Genomic DNA, 22,573 nt, shown 5'->3' with positions numbered 1-22,573 from the left:
CTGCTCCTCTGCTCACAGCAGCAGCCAGATGTCCGTGAGGGAAATCTTTGAGCAGAAGAAGCCAATGTCTGTCAGTCACCCCCTTGCCCGGCATCTAACGGCTGGCTTGGCGGAACTGTTAGCTCGCCAGCTGTAACCATACCAGCTGGTGGACTCTGAGGCCTTCCAAAAATTTGTGGCCATTGGGACACCACAGTGGAAGATACCAGGCCGCAATTATTTCTCAAAAAAGGCAATACTCAAACTGTACCATGAAGTTGAAAGGCAGGTGGTGTCATCTCTGACACACAGCGTTTGGTCAAGGGTCCATCTGACCACGGATGCCTGGTCTGCCAAGCACGGACAGGGCAGGTATATTACTTACACAGCCCATTGGGTCAACCTGGTGACCGCTGGCAAGCCGGGAGTACGTGGCTGTTCAGCGGACCTAGTTGTGACACCTCCACGGCTTGCAGGTAGGCCTCCTGCCACCTCTTCTCCTTCTCCTCCTACTCTTCCTGCTACATCCTCTTCACTGTCATCCTTCTCCTCCTCATCTGAGTGGCAGTGCTACCCTACTGGTGCTGCGATCTCCTCTCCAGCTACACAGCCCCAGCTCCCCAGGGCCTATGCTGCATGCCAGGTATGACGTTGCCATGCCATCTTAGACATGTCTTGCCTCAAAGCAGAGAGTCACACTGGAGCCACTCTCCTGGCTGCTCTTAACAAACAAGTGGATCAGTGGCCGACCCCGCACCAGCTGGTGATCGGCAACGTGGTGTGTGACAACGGCAGCAATCTCATTTCCGCTTTGAATTCGGGAAAGTTGACACATGTACCCTGCATGGCACATGTGCTGAATCTAATAATTCAGAGATTTGTATGTAAGTACTCAGGCTTACAGGACATCCTGAAGCAGTCCAGGAAGGTGTGTGGGCCTTTCCGGCGGTCTTACACGGCCATGGCATGCTTTGCCGATATTCAGCGGAGAAACAACTTGCCAGTGAGGCAACTGATTTGTGATAGCCTGACTCGCTGGAATTCAACGCTCCTGATGTTTAACCGCCTGCTACAACAGGAGAAAGCCATCAACCAGTATCTCTACAACTACAGAACAAGGACATGCTCTGGGGAGATGGGGATGTTCTGGCCAAAGTACTGGACTCTCATGCGAAATGCCTGCATGCTCATGTGGCCGTTTAAGGAGGTGACAAACATGGTGAGTCACAGTGAAGGAGCCATCAGCGACTTGATCCCATATGCTTTCTTCCTGGAGCGTGCCGTGCGTAGAGTGGTGGATCAAGCTTTGAAGGAGCATGAACAGGAACAGGAGAAAGAGTTGTGGGATCAATTATCAGCAGAACCAGATGTTTCCTTAACACCTGCGGCAGCACAGAGGGGGGAGGAGGAGGAGGAAGAGTCGTGTGGGGAAGAGGAGTCAGATGATGAGAGGGGTGGTTTTTTTAGGAGGAGGCGGAAGAACAGTTGCAGCAGGCATCGCAGGGGGCTTGTGCTGCTCACCTTTCTCATGGTATTCTTCATGGCTGGGGGAGGAGGAGAACTTTCCTGACATCACTGAGGAAGAGCAAGAGGAAATGGATAGTACGTCTGTATCCAAATTTGTGCAGATGGTGGCTTTCATGCTGTCCAGCCTGTTGAGGGACCCCAGTATAAAAAACTCAAGGGGAATGACCTGTACTGGGTGGCAACGCTACTAGACCGTCAGTGCAGGCACAAAGTGGCGGACATGTTACCAACTCACCTGAAGGCAGAAAGGATGCAGCACTTGCAGAACAAGCTGGCAAGTATGCTTTACAGTGCGTTTAAGGGTGATGTCACAGCACAATGGAATAAAGGTACCACTGCCAGTAATCCTTCTCCCATGTCCACGCAGGCAAGGACAGGACGCTCCAGCAAGAGGCAAGAGCTGTCACAAAGTTCGCCTCCCCATTGAAGTCTATTAGCGGCTCGCAAGTTTGTGCAAAGCTGAACTTTTGCGGAAGTTCGCGTTCGAGGTTCACAAACTGAAAATCGGAGGTTCGAGCCATCTCTACTGGGGACCCAGCACTACAAGGTGAGAGCGCTGGCCACTACCCCACCGTGCTGCCCACTATGCCACCGTGCTGCCCATGTAATAGAGGCACCCTATTAGTGAGGATGAAGTGGGATAAAAATAATGGGCTATAGCACATAATTTACCGTTTAGCCACTAGCACTTTTAGAAAAAATGCCCTCTTCACTTTTAAAATTATGCCATCTTTATAAGAGAATCCCAAGCTGCCGTTCCTATTAACCTATACTTTCCTAATATTATGCATTCCATATTGTTAGCATGCATTGTACTTGCAGCATAGTTTGAGTTTTCTATTACATTTGAGGTGCCTCCTCTACCCATCCCAGTTCCTTCTCCTAGTCTACAGTGCCCTTTGTGACTCATATCCAGCATTTTTGTTAGTTTTCACATGGAGAGTGATTGACAATATTATAGAAGCTCTTTTGAGAGATCTGCATGGAGCCAAAATTCTGTATCACGTGGCACTGGCACATGTGTGACCTAACATGTGCAGAGTCACATGGTACCGGCACATCAAAGGAGGCCAGGAGTCTCACCAGCAGAGAAGTGATACTTTAAAACACTACGCATGGGCACATGGGAAGGGGGGAGGGACACTTTACCCTTGTAGGGTGGCATTTGGCAGCAGTTACAGCAGGGAGATTCCCAATGAATTTCGAAATCACTGTGCAGTGTGTGGCCCGGCAATAGGTCCCTTTCTGATCACATTTGATTACAGGGAAATTTATCACATAATCAATCTAGCCATACATTGAGTAATGTATGGACGCTTTATAGTTAAGATAAAAAGTACACAAGGTGACATAATCCAAGAGTAAAGCTTTGCACATTAACCACATTTTGAGAGTTATTTTAAATGCAAATCCAAGCTATAAGGCATGCAACAGCAATTCCACAGCTGCTAATTCACTTACCTTTCAGCAACCTTCACAGCCTTGTTAGGGTCTAATATGCGCTTGTTAGGACCTAAGTTGCAAATATTTGCTACCTAATAGCAAGTGAGCATTAATAAATCCAGCTCAAGTTTTACAAGATCACATGTTCATATTCTCCAATGTTTTCCATCCCATAAAACCTTAGACAATGATATTCTGTGTGTAGCTCAATATTTTCAACCTTGCTTTGTCTTTGCTTCAGTTTTGTTAAATCAGTCTTGATATTGGCATGTTGTTTCTGAAAGTTCTTCATTCCATTCTTTTAGGCTCTCACGTGTATAGTAAGTCTATATATATGTTATGGCCAGAACCTGAAGTTTGACCACTTTGCTTTGTGGCTGGACACTTCGGGTTCTGGCCGGTCAATGTGCGAAGTGGCCGTGGCGCTGCGGTCAATGTCCGAAATGAGCTGAATCCTGGTGCTCCGATCATTTTCTACGGTGCTGGCTCTGCCCCCGCCTCCTTGCTATTGGCTTTCAGTCAGCCGAAGACACACGAGTCCCCCCCCTCCCCCGAGTCGTTTGTGGCTGCAGGAAAGCAGAGCGGGGCCAGGGAGCGCTGCAGACATTGCTTCTGTCAGCACCCGCTATGCAGGGATGAACAAATTCCTGCTTTCCTGCCTCTGCCTTCCTGCAGCCACAAACAACTCTGGGGGGGACGCATGTGTCCCCCAGCTGTCAGAAGCCAATAGCAGGGAGGCAGGGGACGATCAAGCGCCAGGGAAAATGATCGGAGCCGCCAGGATTCGGCTCATTTCAGACATTGGCCGCAGCGCCGTGGCCACTTCGCACATTGACCGGCCAGAACCCGAAGTGGCCAGCCACAACGCAAAGTGGCCAAACTTCAGGTTCTGGCCGTAACATATATAACAAGCTAAATTTTGTTTTGTCCAGAAATGATCATTACTGGTTACTGCACTTACTGATTAGTATTCTATTTTGTTTTATGATCACCCAGGTTTATTTCGTTTTTAAAAGAAAATGTAATTACTTTCTTTTCGTTTATCAGAAGAGCTATTAAGAAGTTGTTCCATGTTTAAAAGTGAAATGTAACTTTTCTTAGAGGTGGAACAAGGTCAGAATCATTTTAGACATTGTAAAGAACCTAACAGTGAACTGGCAGCATTTTTATAAGGTATATAAAAGCTTGGTGTATATTTTAACCTTTGCTGGAATTTCATGACAACTACTGCAAACACAATGATGCTGTTATATTATGACACTCAGATCTCACCTTAACCCTATGTAAACATTACCTGTCCAGTAACAGGAAAGAAATATTTGTAAAGTTTAATTCATATAACGTTCAGTGCTATTTCTTTGTTCTATCTTGAGTAACTGCAAAATACTTCATTAGAGATGGGCAGTGTGATAGTAATTTTTTCCATCATGAATGTAAATTAAATGCAAATTGTTTGCAGCTTGTAATCTAGCCAATCCAAGTCAGAAGGTAGTGTTTGATTGGTCCAGTTTTAATATGCATATAATCAGCAATAAATGTGCATGCAAATAGAAAAAATAGCACCATGTTGACCATCTCTAGACACAAACACTCACATGCAAATGTTCATACAAATGCTTTCACAGAACTCAGTCCTCCAGGAACCACTGCTATCCCTACAGCTAAGTTAAAAGTCGGGGTCTTGGTACAAAATAATTAATTCTCTTGCGTAGTCACCTACACCACACAGAGGTACCCTGGTATTCAATGATATTCTAATGCTGGCCCTGAACATGCATAGTGCAAACTTGCAAACCTATCTAAAGATTAGGACCACATGTCCCGATGGCCTCTCTTGGGAAAGATAGTGCATCAAACTAAACTCACAAGGGAACTAACAAAATATATCCATGTGCTCCATGCACACACCAGCATAAGCTGTGTGCATACTGACAATGGTCTCAGACAGGGGAAGTGCACTGGATTAAACCCTGACCTCTAGGGTAAGTTACAAGAAAAAAACACATAGATCCAGTCACATCACCTCAAGTTAGGACATTTAAATGAGTTATTAGGGAGGTGCTAAAGTGGGTGTGACCAAAAAAATAGCAAAGTCTGTTAGCCCTTCACACATTCATAGATCTCGGTGAAGTGCCTGGATCTATGTGTTCTTTTTTTTTTTTTTTTTTTTTAATTGAAAGCAACTCTGAACAGACGCAGATGGGCTGTTTATTGGAAGTAAAATTAAGTCTTCTTTCACACTAGGGTCTTGTGTGGTGCTCCTTGTAAAAACAGGATCGCAATGGAGCCAAGGAAACAAGACACATCACTCGTTATGCATGCAGTGCAACACATACAGTGATGCATACAGTACATACAATGTATGCTTCAATGCAACATTCAACATGCGCAACACTGCATGCATTATGCCAATGAATCTATTGCACCACATTGCTAACACGCTGATATGTACCGTTATAATATAATTGCATTGCATAAGCAATGTGATTTAATTGTCCGACTTTATGTAAGTTTTCAAATGTAACAGATACCCCAGGATACAATCTGTACAAACAAGCATAAGGTGAGTCATTTAACTACCTTAGGACCTTAATGATTGAAATCTACGCCCTGTTTTGATGGCTACCTGGAGGCCAGGGCGTAGATTTCAATCCCCGCCGCAGCTCACACGCTCTGCCATCTCTATAATGGCAGAACCCTGTAAGCGTGTCAGGAGCTGATTTCATTGGCTCCTGGCCCTGTCTATCAACGTAAGCGACTCCCACTGACTTACATTGATGGGCAGGGTCAGGAGCCAATGAAAGCGCCTCCTGACCGGTTCACCGGAACTCTGCCATCATAGAGACGAAAAGTGGGTGGCCCAGGTTCACGATGTGCGGTGGTGATGCCGATTGTGGCGGGTAAGTGCGGCGATTCGTCGGTATTCATCACTATTCTGCCGTTTCTTGTACCAGCGGTCTCTGGTCCTTAAAGGGGCAGAGACTGCTGGTACTTAAGTGTTTAAGCTATGCACACATGATGAATTACACTGAAACAGTATTTCATGATTCCTTTGGTAGAAAGTTTTGAATAATGATCATACCATTTATTGACCAAATGAACAGATAAAAAGAGCAAGCTTTTGATCTTTCTATATAATTTCTTTGTAGGTCTATCCTGTATACTAAGCTGAATCTTAAAAGCCTATCTTATATAAAATGTAATTATCAGAAGGAAGAACAGAAAATATTTTACTGATGCAGCTCAATTTACTTTTTGTTAATTGTCAGAAAAAGTTCCCCTGAAGAAATGTTACAAACTTTGAAAACCCTAACTTGTCACATTTCATACCTAGCACTGAGCTGCTGTGACAGAGGAAAACAGAGTAAATTCCAGGCTATTTGAGTGAACTTGTGCAATATTAGAGAATTTTTAAGCATAAAAGATAAAGGGGGCACTACAGTTAATGTAACTAATCTGGACCCGAGGCGATATGTGACATGATGTTATAAACGTGTATGTACAGTGCAAAACACATTAATAACTAGGCTGTTTTGCTTATTTTATTTTGCTGCCTAACAGGAACAAAAAAACCTTGCAGGTATGCAAGTGACAGGTTCTGTCTTGTTGGTACGTTATCAGGAATATAGTGTACATCGATGATAAGCAAATTACAACCATAAAAGTTTTTCTGGCAGAATACAACTTCTGAGAGCAGAGAGAGACAGATAAAGGCAAATAGTTCATGTATTTTCATTTAACCACTTCTCTACCACAAGTTTTTTTCCCCCTTCAAAAGCTCTTCCCATTCATTCAGTAATAACTTTATCGCTAATTATCTCACTGAAATGATCTATATATTGTTTTTTTGCGGGACAAATGAGGCTTTCTTTGGGCAGTACTTCATGATAAGAATTGTATTATTTTATATGCATTTGACAGGGAAGAAGAAGAAAAAAATGAAAATAAATCACCATTTCTTAGCTTTCAGCCATTATAGTTTAAAAATAAAATGTGCTATTGAAGATAAAACATACACACTTTATTTGCCTATTTGTCCCTGCTATAACAATGCTTAAAATGTGTCCATAGTGCAATGTATTTTGATAATATTTTATGTTGGGTTAGGGGTGAAGGAGTTAAAAAAATAATGAAAATGTTTCTATGGTTAGTGTATAATGGTGTATTTGGAAGTAGGTTTACTTTTTGGCCACAAAATGGTGCTATACTAACTCCGTTTTCTAAAAATAGAAAACAGAACCAAATGTTTACATGTGTTTCCAGGTGTTTATAAACAGGGATGCAGAAAAGCGTGGCAGAAGTTGTTAAGTGGTTAATAGGCTGCCACTGAGCAGAGATAACAAAACATTCAATCTACTTTGTAAATGTTTAGATATAAATTAAAACCATGAAATGTCTAACAAAAATGTCATTTTTAGGAGTAGGAGGATAAATACAATTGGTTATCTCATCAGCTTATTTTCACATCGGGTTCAATTTAACAACTTAATAAAACACCTTTGGTCAAGTGGATTGCAAAGTTTTTACCTGAATGTTCAGCAGGGCATAATTCTAATTTTTGCTCTCTGTTTATAATCAGCTTCTGAGCCAATAACCAAGTCATGGAAGATATGCAACTGTCTCTCGGATCAGGCTTCTTTTTCCAGCATATCCCTGGGTGCTCTGTCAGACTTAAATTTTTGGGGAATTTGAAGTCAAAAGAAAATATGCCTTCCAGCCATCACAATTTGGCCTAAACTAAATTTCCTCATATTCTTACCATTGTCCATTTTCGCTGCTTCTACTCCATAACCTTCAAGTACTGACTATTTACTTGCTTCTGTCTTGGCACGTGCCATAATAGTGAGCTAATCAATGCTATTCAAGGCACATGTCAATAATAATACCAGAGGTTCCCTGGCAAGCTCCAGAGGTTAACTTCTGATTTTAGATGTTCCAGAAGTTCAATCCTAGCTTTATTTTTCCTCCAGAATTTGTCAAATAAATGGAGCCAGTTCCTTCTCTAGAGTCTCAGCCTGCCAACTCTGCTGTGTACCAACATAAGAACTTGTCAGCATTTAATATGTTCAGGTCATGCTTTGTGGTTTTATTGCTTTGCCTAACTTTTAATTGCTGTCAGTCTGGGCTTTCTGAAGTTGCTCTGAAATTCATCTGGCTGTAGAGAGCACCTGGATGGATAACTGCTATACTAATAAAAGAACTGTCATAAACTTCCCATGAAGTATCTCAATTTATGACTGCTTCTTGCTGAATTCTAAAAGAAAGAATAATTCAAGTAACTGAGAGGGAATGAAATAGAGGAATGATCACAGTTTGCTTGGAATTCATATTTACAAATTCCCAGTTAGTCATGTCTGGCAGTTTTATTATGTATTCTGTATGTCTGTGTTAGATACATATTTCAACAGTGATTAGTGTAAATGGAATATCATGCATGGCACTGTTGGATCCAAGCTTCCTCTGAGATAATATATTAAAGCTCAACTAAAGACACAAACATTATCAGAATTGCTGAGATGCCTGTGTCATTTTTTTCAGCAGCTTTTTTCTTCCCTTATACTTCCCTTTATCAACTGAATGTGGACGTTTTTCCTACAGGAACGTATTGTGGAAGGTGTCACTACTATACTATAGTGTCATTATGAGTATGCAGTGCTACATTATTACTATTTAGTATTTCTATAGTGCCAACATCTTCTGCAGCACTGTATAGAACAGTGGTCCTCAAACTAAGGCCAGTGGGCCGAATGTGGCCCCCTGAGGCTTTTTACCGGCCCCCCACACACAAATTGTATCACTTATAGATGCGGTCAGCTACATCTTTAAATATTGGTGGTCTGCATATAGAATAGCAGTTCTGGCACCACCCATCCACAAGGAAGCCAGAAAGCAGTAATTTGCTGGTTTCCAATCAAATTCCACATCACGTGACACCGCTGTCCACTGCAGGTTGTCACCAGGGTATGCTTCACTGTCTGGCTTGCAAAGACTTCTACATCATTTTATGTATACTCCCCCCCAGCAGTCTGAAGTACGTTGACCCGGCCCTAAACCCAAAACGTTTGTGGACCCCTGGTATAGAGTATTGATTTGTCACTTAACTGTCCCCTCAGAGGGGCTCACAGTCTAATCCATACCATAATCAAATGTCTATGTATGTTAGTGAAAAAAAGGTAGTTGACACTACAGCAATTAGCAGCTAATGATAGGAGGGATAGGCAGTATCTACACGCTTCACTCGTTTGAATGCAACTTGCGTGCTCTGATCAAACAGAATTGCTGCACAAAGGAAGGAGAGTAAGGGAGAGATCTGCACTGCAAAACTGCTTTTATTCCAAAAAGAGGCACTGTGAAGCAATACACATCAAAATGAGCAAAATTGTAACATACCAGTGCTATAGAGCGGTGTGGTAGCGGTGGGTGCTGGATACTAATAGCCTGAAGGCCATTGCCGGCCGGGCATAAATAGATCTAAAGCTCGGCGTTCAACGTCTCTGCGCCGATCTGATGTGTCAGATGTGTCATACTGTATGTCTAGTATGTATCATGTAGTGAATGTATGGTAGCCTAGGGCCAATTAAGGGCCTGTTTCCATTTGCGAATGGGAGCTGATGCAACTACACATCACTTCCGCTCCCATTCATGTCACTTCCGCACCGGTTTTGTGGGTAAGCTGTCATACTATAAGGAGTTGGTAAAATTGGCCAGTGATTGGCCTAACAAAATTGGATCTGTGTATGCAGCCTAAGGCTAGTACACACTTTGAACTAACTTATTGAATACTATAAACAGATTGTGTAGGTAAACTCTTATACTATTTGGAGGTGGTAAAATCAGTGAGCAATTGGCCAATCATAATTGAAAGTGTGTACCAGCCTGGTACACACCTACATTTTGATTGGCCAATGACAGACCAATTTTACCTACACAATATGCTTATAGTATTCAAAATCTGTTGACCCTTATACTAAATGGAGGTGGTAAACTTGGCCAATACTTGGCCAATCAAAATTGAAGGTGAGTACCAGGCTTAGGGCCTTGTACACGTGGGTAGATATGCAGTTTGTGGACAATCTATTGTTCTGACTTCACAATTAGTCATCAATCAGATGGGAATCCCACCTCAACTTGTTCACGTTTGATGACTTTTAAATCTGATTTTCTGTTCCCAAGCAAGCTCCTGTTCTTGTCATTTTTTTGTCGTCCGATTGTTCACAAAAAGATGCAATGTGACATACATTCAACTGATCAGAAATTGAGAGCTCTCTTCCAATATGATAATTTAATCACAACATTCATTAGATCTGTAGTGAATATCACCCCCTGTGTACTGTGCCCAACTTTCCTGTAGCTTAACAAAAATGCTTTAAAATGGCACTCATGTGGTAGCCACATCTGCATAACTCCAGCTTGTTACATCCCCCCCTTTCTCCCCTGGATCTGCTGCAAGTAACTTTCTCCACAGACTCATCTGGGCTTCCTCTTCCATTGGACCGATGGGTAGTACTCGACCTTCAGCACCTCAACACAGTGCCTGATACCTGCACATAATGTGGTGCAGCTCCAACTGATTCCTGGCCCATATGACACTGGCTCCTATAGTGGCTCTAGCATCGGGAGGGAGCTGGTCTTCACAATTGTTGTTGCACATGCCTCTCCATGGCCGAGGAGGCCGCCAATGTGGTCCTGGACCCAGTGAGCACATCATGCCATCGATGTGACCCCGATCCAGGCTGGGACCAGCCACATCACCACCAGACTACTAATGCTGGATTTCACCTCCAGACTGGACATCTGAGATCACCCCCTTTGCCCTGAGGGGGTCAGGGATTACCGCTGCACATGTTGGCCACAACCCAGGGAAGCCAGGCCACCAGTCCTGGCCTCTTGGCATCGCTGCTACCAGGTAAGCCCAGTTACACCGATCCCAACATGCTGGCTCACATACACCCCACTCAGCAGCCCTGAAGCCATCACTCTTCAGCCTCCTAACAATCAAGTGACTTCTCCATTACGTGGGCCAGCCAAGTGGCAGCCAGAGGCTTCCAGGAGATCTAGGCTCTCAGACTTTCAATCAATTAGGCATCTTGCACGCTGCAAAGCCATCACAGCCGTCTCTCCCTGGATCCACTGCACTGCAGCTAAAAGTTTTCCAACTTTACCTACTTCACAAGTCTCCACAGCAGCCATGGGCTGACAGCAAACTATGCCAGAGGAGACAGGCCACTTTTGCTCCACACGCCAACAAGGTCACTATCGCCAGCCACCACTGCTCACCATTTTGGACCCACAGACTTGGTCATCTGCCTCCCACAGCAGTCATCGGCCCCAAGGGCTCTCTGCAAGGGGGGAACATGAGAGCATTAACTTTTTCTCTCCCTCTTCCTTTTTCTCCCTTTTTTTTCCTCTCCTCTCTCCCCTCCTCCAGGCATAGACTATGGGGTATCTGATTCATTCATGACTGCATAGCGTTTTGATCGCCCCCCCCTGGGTAATCCTGGGTCCATTTTTTGCATATCTTTTTATCTATGCCTGCCCTTTGTTTAATCCTCCATATACTTAATGCACCATACTATGTTTACTGTGCCATTGAAAGTTACTGTACCACCACCAACCCTGTTAGTGTCAAATAGTGGTGCTCATCTGAGCTAGGATGTCCGAGTTACTTGGATATCCTAGCTCTTTTTTCACTATTCGAGCTCGAATAACGAGCTCGAATAGTATTAACTATCCGGGCTGTGCTATCCGAGCGCACTCGGATAGCAAGCAGCTATCCGGAGATATCCTAGCTATCCGAGCTTGGATAGCGTCACGAGCTCGGATAGCGTCACGACAGATGTCACCTCGAGTTCTCACAAGCGAATCAGAGGGCTCCAAGCCCTCTGACTGTAGCCAATCACAGAGGGGGAGCCTGGCCAAGCCCCCCTCTATAAATAGCGGACGCCATCTTCCCTCACTCGTCCTGCTTGCGACTTACTGACTGATTGTACTGAGAGACTTCTCCAGTGCTTTTTGTCTGTGTGCAAGCGCATTGCTATTGTTCTAAACCTAGCATTTTTACACTCCAACACTTGATCTTCAACTGTATTGCTTTGTATTGTAGATAGATTGTATTTTAGGCAGTTTAGGTTGTGTGATTAGGGACTAGGGAGGGAGAGTCTGTCACTGGTGCTGCTGCTGCAGGCCTGCAGCCAGCAGCTAGGCCCTGTGCCTGCCCTGCTCTGTGCTCTTGCTCTAGTCTCTAGTTACCTCACCTCACCTGTGCTCTCACCTGTCCTTACTGTACTACTTCTGTGTTAGATAGATATTGTACTATTTTATAGTTAGCAAGGCCCAGCTTTACTGCTATACCTGTCCTGCTGTATCTGCTCTCTGTAATCTAGTCACACCTGTTGTATTGTTTAGCTAGATTCTTCTATTGTTTAGTTAGTACTGTAGTGTACTCTAGTCTGTGTATAGGTACCGTCCGTCACTGCGTTACATAGGGTCTTTGTGTGCGCAGTCAGTGCACGTCTGCGCTGTCCGCACCCTCTCGTTAGTTCTACACCCGTCCTATTGTTTATTACTTCTATTGTGTATTTGCTGACTTGTACTGTAGTCTGTGTATAGGGACACCGTCAGTCAGTGTCAGCTAGGGTCTTTGTGTGCGCAGTGCGCACTCTCTCGTTAGCGCTACACCAATCTCTGCTGTAGAGTACACCTGTCCGTCACCTCACACACCCACCACCACCAGTCCCACCCCATTAAAGTACCCCACTTGTCCCACCCGCCTTTACATACATAAGTTTTTTTTTTCATTTGTATAATATTAAAAATATACAATGTCTGGCACTGGCAGTCGCGGTCTGGGCAGGGGCAGCAAGGGCAGCAAGGCATCGCCAAGAGAGGAGGTCGTGGGCATGGCAGCCGCGCCACCACCACCATACGCAGTTTTGCGTCTGCACCAGTGGCTATTCCGCCATTAGCCACTGGCCGTGGACGCCTTGGCCGCCCAACAGCTGGGAGTCACGCTGCAGAGACACAGCAGCAGCAGCAGCGTGTGGCCCAGATGTTCCTCCCACCGCCAGGTGGTAGCCGTCCTATTGAGGAGAAGGACGCAGACGCTGCGGTGGAACTGATGGTGGATGAGCAGGCCACCATTAGCTCTGGAACAGAGTCCTCCACCCCCGCCAGTACTCCTGTTCGCAAGAGCAGCAGCAGCCGCCCAGCACTGCCTGGGGAGCAGGAGGAGGAGTGCAGTTCTCCAGCCCCAGTGGGCGACACCAGCACCCTGTCACTCAGCACCTTCTTTACCCCAAACACAGCGAGGGTATTGAGTGCTGTTGCGGCAGAATTTGAGGAGGAAGAAATGCTGATGGGCACTTTGGGGGATGATGCTTTGGACAGTCAGACAGTGGTGAGTGTCCATCAGCCCATGCATGCAGAAGGGGAGTTTGGGGGATCCCAGCAGGACATGTTTGTGGAGGGGGAGGATGATGATGACATTGTGAAGGACAAAGACTGGTTGCCACCAGGTCCTAGGAGTGGGGATTTCATCAGCTCTGAGGAGGAGGATGCGTCTGCGCGCCTTGCTAGAAGGATCAGCATCGCAGGCATGGGCAGGATCATAAGTGGGCGTGGTATGCAGGCCACACAGCGTGCTGATCAGGAGACGAGTTCTGCCAGTGCCACCACCAGCCGCACCAAGAACCCCCCAACAACCACAGGGAGACCAGCGGCAGCAGCACCTTCCAGCCGAAGGGGCAACTTCACCTCCCCAATATGGAATTTTTTCACCCTTCCATATTTGGAGTGCAAGTATGCCACCTGCAACCAGTGCCGCAAGCAGCTCAGCAGAGGGAAGGAGCCCTCTGCGTTTGGCACCACCTCTCTGGTCAACCACCTTGCAGGGAAACACTTTCACGAGCATGAGGAGTTCGTGAAGTTGAAGGAAGCTGGCAGTGGCAGACCCGCCACCACTGCGAAGCCGTCGGCAGCAGGAGTGCGTCAGCAACGCACTGCTCCTCCTCCCTCTGCAACTCCTGCCGCCGACACTGAGGCCTGTTCTGGCAGCCAGTCCTCAGTGGCCTCCTCTGCTCCCTCCACTGCTTCCCGTGCCAGCAAAAGACCTCCCCAGACCCTGCTCAGCGACACCTTCCAGGGGGTGGTCAGGGTTCTGCCTCCCAGCAGCCATCGCGTGCGTCAGCTAAACGGCTTGCTGGCACGGGCCATGTGCTCCCAACTCCTGCCTTATTCCCTTGTGCAGGACGGGAGCGACATGCGTGCGCTCCTGATGTGTGCAGCCCCCGATTGGCCAATCCCCAGCCGACATTATTTTGCATGCACGGCCATCCCTGCACTTCACCGCTCTGTGATGGCCAATGTCGGGAGAGGGCTGGAGGACGCGGTGGGTCAACGGGTCCACGTCACCATGGACTCGTGGAGCAGCCGGTTTGGGACAGGCCGCTATCTGTCCTTCACCGCGCATTGGGTCAGCTTGGTGGAAGGGGGTGAGGAGGGGGGAGCAGCATCGGCCGGCACTGCCAGAGCAGCAGCAGCACCAACAACGCAGTGGGTGGTGCCACCATGCAGGGTCAGCGGAACAGCAGCATGTTCCCTCTGATCCGCTTCCATCCTCCGCCACACCAGCCCAAACCCCCCGCCTCAGCAGCAGCGTGAAGCCCCGCCACTGCCAAGCGCTGCTGGAATTGGTCAGCCTGGGGAAGACCAAACTGACGGCGAACCACGTCCTGGCCAAACTCCAAGAGCAGGAGAGGAATTGGCTGACCCCCAGAGGCCTCAGAGTCGGAGAGGTGGTGTCCGACAATGGGGCAAACCTGGTCGCTGCCATCAGCAGGGGAGACCTGACCCACATCCCCTGCCTGGCGCACGTCCTGAACTTGGTAGTCCAAAAGTTCCTGCGGACCTACCAGGGGATGGACTGACTCCTTGAGGCGGCAAGGAAGGTTGTGCGTCACTTCCGGCACTCGCCTGCAGCCGTGGCGAGCCTAGAAGAGGTGCAGAAGGAGCTGCACCTGCCACAGCACCGGCTCATGCTTGATGTTCCAACTCGCTGGAACTCCACCTTGGCAATGTTGGAGCGTCTGGTTGAACAGAGGCAGGCTGTCAGCCAGTACGTTGCACGAGCAACAGTTGCCTCCCTCACTGCAACTGGGCGTGTCGCCACCAACCTCCCGTCCATCATCTCCACGAAGGACTGGGGGCACATGCAGCAGGTGTGCTCAGTCCTGGCACCCTTCCTGCAGGCCACCAATATGGTGAGCAGGGACCATGCAATGGCGTGCGAGTGGGTCCCCTTGGTGTGTGTGCTGGACAGGGCCCTGTATGCACTGGTGGAAGAGGGAGCTGCAGCCTTGGACCAGCAGGAGCTGCAGGCAGCTTCACAGGCCACCTCTGAGGAGGAGGGCTCGGATTTGGTGGAGGTCCCTGACCTTGCTGCTGATGAGGGGGAGCAGCAGAGCGCAGCTGGACTGGTGCGGGGGTGGAGAGAGGATGAGGTGGAGGAGGCAGAGGAGGACAGCAATGTCGGCTCTGGGGCTGCCGATGATGTGCCAACAGATGTGGCCAGACTGTTCCCAATGGCAGCGCACATGCTGAGGTGCCTGCGCAAGGACCCAAGGGTGATCCAGATGAAGCAGAGGGAGGACATCTGGATCTGCATGATGCTGGACCCACGTCTGAAGGGGAAGCTCAGCCAGTTCCTGCCTGCAGGAGGAGACCGTGCGCAACAAATGAGGGATTTGCAGCTGTCCCTTGTTGAGCGCTTGCAGGAAGCCTTCCCTGAGCCATCCACCCCCACTGTCCAGCCAGCACAGAGGCAGCAGCAGGTGCCTGCATCCACCAGCAGCAAGCGCTCGCGCACCACAGACCTGCTGTCTCTGACCCAAGAGCTCTACATGAGTGTAGAGCTGCCAAGGACTATAGAGGAGGTGCCTGCAGCAGCATCCTTCTCCAGTCACAGGAAGCGCTTGACCCGCATGGTGGCTGACTACATGGGGTCCTTCAGCGGGCTTGACAGCGTGGCCCCTGTTGATCCCATGGAGTATTGGGTCAAGCACCTGCCGATCTGGAGCGAGCTTGGGCAGTACGCCCTGGAAGTGCTCTCCTGCCCCCCTTCCAGCGTACTGTCAGAGCGTTGCTTCAGTGCAGCCGGTGGAGTCGTCACTGAGAAGCGATCTCGTCTGTCTCACAAGTCTGTGGACAGACTGACGTTTCTCAAAATGAACTAGGCTTGGGTGGAAGGCGAATTCATGGCCCCTGTTGTCGGCGAGAGGGGTACATGAAGTGACGACTGGCACACACACATACACCTGCTGCTGCTGCTGTTATATTTCATCCTGCTGTCTGTGTCTCCACTGCCAGGGAACACATTACAAGGTGCTGCTGCCCAAGCGCCACCAGCTATTACGCTCAAAAATAGCTGCATTAATTTGAAAAAAAAAATTGTAATTATTTTAGAGGTGTCCGGGTTGAAAACTGTGTTGTCCCAATTGTGTATTGAACACAATGTGGGCTTCACGACCGCTGTCTGGAACCTCATGCTGTTCATTTACGGCCCTGGAACCACCGCTAGGATCCAGGGCCTACTATGTCTTGCTGCCTGCCCTCCTGCCTGCTGCCAAATGCCAGTCTGCCACACACACTTATCCTCCTCACGCTGCCTGCTGTTATATTTCCTCCTGCTGTCTGTGTCTCCTCTCCACTGCCAGGGAACACATTACAAGGTGCTGCTGCCCATGCGCCACCAGCTATTACGCTCAACAATAGCTGCAATAATTTAAAAAAATTTTTTAATTATTTTAGAGGTGTCCGGGTTGAAAACTGTGCTGTCCCAATTGTGTATTGGACACAATGTGGGCTTCACGACTGCTGTCTGGAACCTCATGATGTTCATTTATGGCCCTGGTACCACCGCTAGGTACCAGGGCCTATTATGTCAGTCACATCACACTGCCTGACACACATTACTCCTCCTCCTGTAGCTGCATTGAGCTTCTGCTATCTGTATGCTGCTACCACTGCCAGGGAGAACAGAAGAAGAACTATTTTCTACTGCCACCTGCCCACCCACTCTCCTACCGAGTACCGACCGACTATTACCACACACTACAAATAGCTGCAAGCCTGCAACTACTACTTCCTCCTCCTGCTGATGTCTGTGTTTTACCACCGCCAGGGTACACAGAAAAAGGCGCTGTGGCTTGCAATGTGCCACTACCTACCTATTATGCCATCAACACAAATATAACTATGGTGTTATTACAATAAAGTATTTCCACAAATGAAGTAAAAAAAAATATTACAAAAGCAAGTAAAACCAAGACACATAATATAATGATAGAGAAGAAGAGGAAGAAGAAGAAGATGAAGAAGAAGAAGATATAGAAGAAGAAGATATAGAAGAAGACGAAGAAGATGAAGAAGATATAGAAGAAGAAGAAGATATAGAAGAAGAAGATATAGAAGATGAAGAAGATGAAGAAGATATAGAAGAAGAAGATATAGAAGAAGAAGATATAGAAGAAGATGAAGAAGAAGATGAAGAAGCAGAAGAAGATGAAGAAGATATAGAAGAAGAAGATATAGAAGAAGAAGAAAAAAGAAGATATAGAAGAAGATGAAGAAGATATAGAAGAAGAAGATATAGAAGAAGAAGAAGAAGAAGATATAGAAGAAGAAGAAGAAGATATAGAAGAAGAAAATATAGAAAAAGAAGATATAGAAGAAGAAGATATAGAAGAAGAAGAAGAAGAAGAAGAAGAAGAAGAAGAAGAAGAAGAAGAAGAAGAAGAAGAAGAAGAAGAAGAAGAAGAAGAAGAAGAAGAAGAAGAAGAAGAAGATGATATATAAGAAGAAGAAGATATATAAGAAGTAGAAGATATAGAAGAAGAAGATATAGAAGAAGATGAAGAAGAAGAAGAAGAAGATATAGAAGAAGAAGATATAGAAGAAGAAGATGTAGAAGAAGATGAAGAGGAAGAAGAAGAAGAAGATATAGAAGAAGAAGAAGAAGTTATAGAAGAAGAAGATGAAGACGACGTAAATGAAGACTTCCAACAACCATTTTGGACACACCTTCTCATGCAAACACTTTTCATGAAGTTAATTTACTTTTTTTGAGACCTTTTTTTATAACTACTACATCACCACATAATCACTTGATGTTTTTCTTCATAAAAAAGGTGGTTTCATGCATCATTGACCTCCTATACAAGTTTTACAAGCTATTTAAGGCCAGCTCGAATATTTTACTCGAATACAGACTCGGATAGTGACTTCGGATATCCGAGGTCGAATCGGATATTTGATTACATCGGATATCCGACTTCGAGTGAATTCGGATAGTTTACTATCCGAATTCGACCAAACTCGAATAGGATAATGAGGTATCCGAGCAACACTGGTGTCAAATCTATTCTGGATACAGCCCCCATTGTACTTAGCAAAATAAACCTTATCGATTCTGATTTTGAAAATCATTTTGCAGCTCACAGATTGTGTAATCCTTGAGGATGACTATTGATGGAAGCTCTGCTCTAGGATTAACATATGTAGCATATGTTGCTTGAACCATGACATGATGATCAAGTCATAAAGGCCTTTTTTTCTAACAGAATGAGTACCCTATTAAAGATCCCTTTTGATCAAGCCCTTTGTTATACTAGCAAAAAAAATGTCAGAGTGCTAGATTATAAGCTTTTTATGAAGAGTTCATGATTTTCATAAGTCTTAAAACTGACTGACAAAGAAACAATAATATGCTTGCTTGTCTCCAGTCAAAGAGACTATTTGAAAGTTCTGTTTTTGAAAAGCAATGCATACAAAAGGAAATTTTGAAGTACACTTGGTACTAGAATATCTGCGTTGAAAAAAAAAGTCTATTTTACAGCAGCACTGGTTAATAAAACTTCTTCTGGAATTCCTCTCAAAAATGTACTGATATTTCAGATTTTCCATCATATTATGCAAGGTTAACACATCTTTTGCTTCGAAATAATATTTTTTCTTATTATTCTTCCTAAATTAAGAGCTATTCCTGGTGGTAGAATACAAAATTAGCATTATCCCCTAGGAAGCCACACATATGATCAAATATCACCAGGTATTATTATTATTTAGTATTTATGTAGAGTCTTCTCCTCTCCTCCACTCACGGCGCTACAATCAGGGATGCTCATCCGGATTTCGGATATCTGACCATTTTTACACTATCTGGCCGGATCCGGATAGTTGGGCAGAAATCCAGATAGCTATCTGCGGATAATTTCACGGCCAACCCGGATATCCGCAGATTTCTCCTAGATATCCGAATCCGAATTACCAATTCAATGGCAAAAAGGACCACCTTCTCCTCCCTCTGGTCTTCCAGGGATTTGTAGTATGTCAAAAGCAAGCTCTCATACATTGGCCGGGTATCGAACCCAGGTCAACTGCTTGGAGGGCAGCTATGCTCACCACAATACCACCAACCACACACAGCACTTTGAAGTCTGGAAGATTCCAGGGCAAGGGTGGGAAGGATGAAAAGCTAGGTGGCCATGCAACCATTCCTGCTAACTTAAAGCTTACTTATAGACAGTCATACGAGACACATGCCGGGTGCAGGGCTGTGTGGTGAGTGATCCTATAGACAGTCATACGAGACACATGCCGGGTGCAGGACTTTGTGGTGAGTGAACACATTGGCTTAAGACTTTACCAAATCCAATGCTCCAATATGGGGAAGCTTCTCTGTTTGCTGTGTTTTTTTTTTTTCAAGTGTGGTGTCACAGTTCACTCATCTTTTCAACCACAAGAAAGGCCCAGGAGTAGTCTTAGCTACTGTAATATCTATGTTACGGCAGGACCCTTATAACACTTTCTATTACAGGGCTATGGAAACCGTTTTGCCCATGAGATAAAGCGAGGTGCAAAAATGAAATCATATCTAGCAGAAGATGGTTTTGATCCATCAACCTCTGGGTTATGGGCCCAGCACACTTGAGTGACAGTTCCGGTTAGAGTGCTGTACAGATGCATTGCTATCAACACAGAAAGGAACAGATAGAAGATAGTGCAAAGCAATGGTGGGTAAGTGAACTATAAAAAAAATGTTTCTGACCTTGAATGTGTTCCTGAAGTGACAAGTAGCATGATGTGGATCAATACCAATCCTATTTCCAACTTGTCTGCGTTCCCTTTTTGTGACTTAAAGTTAATGATCCAGTGTTACAAAATTACAATTTTTCTGCAGTCAGAGAAGTGGTCTGCATCTACATTCTCCCTAGTAACTAATTAGAGGTCATACAATGTCTGTGTAGGTGTAAATATACTGCTAAGAGCAAGAACCAAATAAGAAGTTAAGTAGGTCTTCATTACCATGGATGTCAAATGAATGAACAAGAACTATAAGCAATAAATGACAGTGAGAGAGCAATCAAGCCTTGATTTAAACCCTTCAAATAAAAATATGGCATGCCAGAAAAATCTGACTAATCATCACAGTATTTCCATACAGTATATAGAATTTTTATCCCATGACTTTACTTTCACTTCAGATTCACTTTGACAAACATGCAATTGTAGAGAGTGGTCAAAAGACACACCCTAAAAGGAAAAAAGAACACAGAGACAACGTGGGTCCTGATGGTTCAGTATGTCACAGGTTGAATATTTAAAATAAACAACAGATCTTATTCTCACAAAGGGAGGTTGCAGATGGGCAACCAACCACTTAAGGCAAGTGGAGATGTATAAACCCAGCTCCACTCCAGTATACAGGCAAGCTGGGTATAGTTGCACTGTTGCTACAAGAAACAATCGAATGGTCCTCAGGATGGCTAAGCCACAAAGGGCCAAACAATACAGCCCTCCAGAGGAGGTATAAAACAGAAGACACCCAAATAGATGGTAAAATATATTAAAAACAAATATAAATAAATAAATTAGGTGGCTTAACTCATTGAAGACAAAGTCATAAGATTAATGTATGCAAAGGCAACACATTTTGTGGGTCTGTGCCCACCTCCTCAGACCAAATGAAGTGCCCAAGTGTGCTGTGAGCAGCAATTTAGGAGCCTCTCTTCCCCCCTTGTACTTTAACAAAGAGACTAAAATGCTGGTACTGTTTTCATTGTTATTATGAGGAGTAGTATAAGTAGTCGTTGTCATAATTTTAGAAGTACCGTAGTTATTTATTTAGCACTGAGCTGTTTTCAGTAGCCCTTTGCAGAGCAAATAAAGCAATTCTTGTTCAATCTATTGACTCTTTCAAGCTTCTGATGCTTCTTGGAAAGAAGCTATTTAATCCAGCAGTTTGTTTCTTTGATGTGGGAGAGAACCAGAATACCTGGTAAATAAAAAACTGTGATAACAAAAAAGCCCCATGCCGAAAACTGTGCTGGCCATATTTCAAGTCTTATAATGACTGTATTTCCAATAACCTTGTTTCTGAATGTATAACTGACTATTATGTGTTCATTAAAATCCTGTGTTATATTCATGCCTTTTACAGAAATAATTTGCTTTCTCAGTTTCCTCTACAGGCCATTTGAAATGTCACTATTGCTTAGGCCAGCTGTGACAAATATATTTGCAATGTGTTCAAAAATGCACTCTAAAGAGCAATGATGATATGCAAATCGGAGTCATTCATAGCAGTTTAAGCTGACCTATACCAATTCACACAACAGTATGTTAAACAAATCAGCCCCCAGAGTTAAGATTAATACTGTAACAGAGACATCTGAAGTACTCCTCTTTCTCCTTGAATCCATGGGACTCCTGTGTCATTTATATGATTAATGCTGAGCTCTGAGACAGGAAGTGTGGGCGGCTCCCAAATGAGGACACAGGCAGCAATAAAAATTTAACAGAAATGTTAATACTTCCCAGTCTACCTTACAAAGTTTCGTTTTTTATTACTAAGTCACGAATGAGATTTTCTTTTATTGTCTGTCTGATGAGAAGAAGTGAGAGAAATATAAAAAAAAATGAACTCTGTACAAAATATAAAATATATGATGCACCTATACATGTGTAAGGTTAAAGGACCACTACTGTGAAAACATCATAAACTTTAACATACATATGTACAAATGCTTATAGGAATTGCATATCTTTTTTTTTTTTTCAAACTCATGACCTCATGTTTCACAGGCATATATATTACTTTTCTCCTATTTTGCTATCACTTACAGTAGACACTAAAAAATAGAACAGATCTGACAGGTTTTAGACTAACCCATCTCCTCATGAGGAATTCTCAAGGTTTCCTTTTTTTCTTTACAAAAGCATTCCCTGAAAATGCTTTTGTAACTGAACTACTGTTCAGTAAGTGCTTTTGAAAATAAAGAAAAGTATATGCCATGAGGAGATGGACTAGTGCAAAACCTTTTCATTCTGTTAGATTTTTACTGTCCACTGTAAGCGACAGCAAAATAGGAGAAAAGTAATCTATATTGCATGGTAATCTGGGAAAAATGTACTTATTATAAATGGTAACAAGTGAAGCTGACAACTTGTCAGTACATGTAGTTGGTGTGGTGAGGAAGGGGTGGGAGCTATGCACTAAGCAAATCATAACAACAGACCACATCCATTTTACATCCAAAGACACTTGCTCACTTTGGGTCCGGGCGTGGGG

Source organism: Hyperolius riggenbachi, chromosome 4 (genome assembly GCF_040937935.1).
Source record: "Hyperolius riggenbachi isolate aHypRig1 chromosome 4, aHypRig1.pri, whole genome shotgun sequence".
NCBI lineage: Eukaryota > Metazoa > Chordata > Amphibia > Anura > Hyperoliidae > Hyperolius > Hyperolius riggenbachi.
The sequence above is the reverse complement of the archived record's forward strand: the minus strand, read 5'-3'. Positions refer to the sequence as shown.